This window comes from Arachis ipaensis, chromosome B1, assembly GCF_059453495.1.
Source record: "Arachis ipaensis isolate K30076 ecotype BB chromosome B1, ASM5945349v1, whole genome shotgun sequence".
Lineage (NCBI taxonomy): Eukaryota > Viridiplantae > Streptophyta > Magnoliopsida > Fabales > Fabaceae > Arachis > Arachis ipaensis.
The window spans coordinates 48846331-48849860 of record NC_142436.1 but is presented as its reverse complement, the minus strand read 5'-3'; positions in this window follow the sequence as shown (position 1 = coordinate 48849860).

The following is a 3530-nucleotide window of genomic DNA, read 5'->3' as shown; positions in this document are numbered from 1 at the left end:
CCAGAATCATATCCAGGAGGCGGTATGACATCAACACACAAGCGAAGCTGAATCACTTGTGTAACGCCGTGGCCGCTCTAAACCCAGGATACCCAACCTTCATGCAAGGAATGGAAGAACTAAGTGCAAGACAAGAGGAAATCCTAGCCAAACATAAAGAAGATAAAAGGAATTATATGAGGAGGGCAGAATTTTGGAAACCCAAGGACACCAAAGCACAAGAAGGTTCCTCCAAGCCAGATGAAGGTGGTTTTTCCCCCTCCAAGAAGAAGGACAATGGGAAGGGGCCAATGAACTAAAGATGAAGCTGCTCAAAGTTGTTGAGTCCCATGGTTGACACTTTCCAATTTCTAAAATCTTGTTTAAGTTTTTGCTTTATTTACTTTTTGAATAAATAATCATGCTAGGATAGTTTATGCTTTATGCTTAGTTTTAAATTCCTGTTTGAAGTCTTTATGATTTCTTCTTTTCAAGAAAGAAAATGCCATGTATTTCAAGTCTTCATTTCAATAAAAATAAAAGTAGAGTTTGTCTCCATAAGAGTCATTGTGAGTTGTGCAAAAACAATGAGAGAGACCAAGGCCAAGATGGATTATGAAATAAACTAAGATATAAGTGACCAAGTGTAAGACCTTGGATGAACTAAAAAGATAATGAGTCATGGAAGAGTAACTAGTCCTAGAAGGTATAACAATGGGGAGGTTAAGGGGTGTTCCTTGAATATCCATAGAACCAAGAGGTAGTAAGCAATAAAGACCCAAGGCTCTGAGCATCAACTACTGGGATAGAAAAAGAAACATTAAAAGGCTCAAAAAGAATCAAAGATCTTAGTAGATGCTTGTGGTGAAGATGTATCAAGAAGAGACCTAGGCAAGTAAATTCTTAGGGGTGTCTCGACACCTAGTACCCTAAAACCAACTGGTTTGGGAGTGCTAATTGAAAGCTTAATTAAAGGGTTGTCTTGAGACAAAACACTTAGAGTCGTGGTCAAGAAAGCAAAACAACCCTTACTACTTCAAGGTGACAATCAATAGAAAGGACCCCTAAAGCCTATACCTGAAAGAACCCTCAAGGATCCAAGAGCTTTTCATGACATTAAAACATTCATGTATGTGTTAAACACTTAGTCTTACTCTTAGTTGTATTGCAATCACTCAAAGCCAAGGCCTCAAGTTATAAAGGTTTACTCACATTGATTTGCTTGGGACAAGCAAAACTTAAGTTTGGTGTTGTGATGACTTGCATCATCTACCCTTCTTTCTTGCATAAAGAAGACCATAAAAGAGCATAAGTCTCATTTGATCAGTACAATTTATGCATTATTTGATGAATATTATGGTACACTACTTTGAGATGCTTTGTGCTGAATTTCAGGTGAGAAAAGCATCAAAAATTGGGTAGAAGACAAACAAGAAGCTGGGTGTGTAAAACTGTCGTGCCACTTGAAACAAATGCCACAAAAATGCACTGGCATGGCACGCCAGTACTAAAGTCCATAGAGGGAGATTCAAAGCAGGCATATGGGCGTGGCATGCTGATACAAAATTCCAGAGAGCTACAATGGAGGACACAAAAGGGGCGTGGCACGAAGCCCCAACTACTATGGGCGTGCCACTTGAGCAAAGGGGCATGGCACTCTAACTCTCCATCTCAAGAAGAATCTTCACTATGGCGTGCCACTTGGTATCGAAGGCGTGGCACGCCAGCCCCAAGAAGTCACTTGGGCGTGCCACTTGAGAACCCAGGCGTGGCATGCCAAACTTGAAGAGTTCACAAACCCATGGGCGTGCCACTTGAGCAGTATGGCGTGGCACGCTGGTACAACAATCCAGAGAAGGGGCTGAAGGCAATTGAAGAATGGGCATGTCACTTGGTATCGAAGGTGTGGCACACCAACCTTAGCATTTCACTATGGCATGCCACTTGAAGGCTGAAGCGTGGCACGCCAACTACTGGATCTAAGACAAGATCATGGGCATGGCACGCCAGCCTTTAGGAGTGGCACGCTGGTATAAGTTTCCAGAGAGGATGAACGAGCCAATTACATGGGGCGTGCCACTTGGTATCGAAGGCGTGGCATGCCATTCACCATTCTTCACTTAGGCGTGCCACTTGAGCAGCCAGGCGTGGCACGCCAGTGTCATTCAGAGAGAAGCATTGGGGCGTGCCACTTGAGTTCGTGGCGTGGCACGCCAAACAGAGGAACCACTCACCCACAAGAGGGGCATGGCACGCCAGACCCTGGGCGTGCCAGCTAGTTCAACTTTCCAGAGAAGACTAGCCAAGCATAAAGCAAGGGCGTGGCACGCCAGACCTTGGGCGTGACACGCCAGTACAAATTTTCAGAGGCAAAGAGAAGTGAGAAAGGCAAGGGGCATGCCACTTGAGTTCGTGGCGTGGCACGCTAACACAAGAAATCCACTATGGCGTGCCACTTGAGTTCGAAGGCGTGGCATGCCAAGGTTGAAAGAAGGACAAACGTGCCACTTGATGGATTGGGCGTGGCACGCCAAGCTAGAATTGGAGGGCACGTGACACGCCAGAGACACGCCAGCCACACGCCAGCTGAGAAGTCATGCTTATTGAGTGTTTTCTTTTCCCTCCAAAATGTAATTTTCCTTTTTCACTTTTGTAATTCTTTTATTTTGCTAGGAGTAGTATAAATACCCCCAAGGAGTACTGAAGAGGGGGTTAAGCAGTCAGTTTTAGATCCACTTTTACACTTCACTTTTGAGTACTTTTTGAGCTATGAGTAGCTAACTTCCCTCTCATTGAGAGATGGAGTTCTGTTGTACTTGATGGATGAATGATAGTGAAATCCTTCTTCTCCTCACCTTCTCTTTGATTTGCTAGAAGGAATTTCGTTCTTAATGCTTAGTGTTCAATTATCTTGGGAAAGAGATTGAATGCAATTGGGTTTCATGGGAACCTTGGGAAAGGAAACATGAAACCATGCTTGAAATCCCTTCTCACACTAGAGTAGAATCTGGGTTTTGGTGTTTGGATATGTGACATATAATCCTCCCTCTACTTGAATCTATAATGGTGTTTGGTATAATCAGGGACCAAGCATATCTCTCTTCATGAGAAATTAGACCAAGAAATTGGCTATTGATAAAGATATGAGAGATTGAGTCACCAAGGGATTGGGGCTCAATCAATCATGATTGCCAAGAGGTCAATGAGTTGCATGATTGAAGAGGATAAGCTAGATTTGATCCAAAGAGACAACATCTCCCAATCTCAATGAATTTCCCCATTCTTCTCTATCTATTTCTTTACAGCTTATTTTTACATTCAGCAATTCCCCATTCCTATTTATATTCAAGTCATTTATGATTCAGCACTTTACATTCTGCCAATTATATTTCTGCACTTTACTGCTTTTCTTTATATTTTAGTCATTTACATTTATGCCATTTACAATTCTGTATTCTACAATCCTATTGATCCGCTTAACTAATTCATCAATTGATTAAAACTGCTCGAATTTGTCAATCTCTGTGGATACGATCCCACTCCACTGTGGG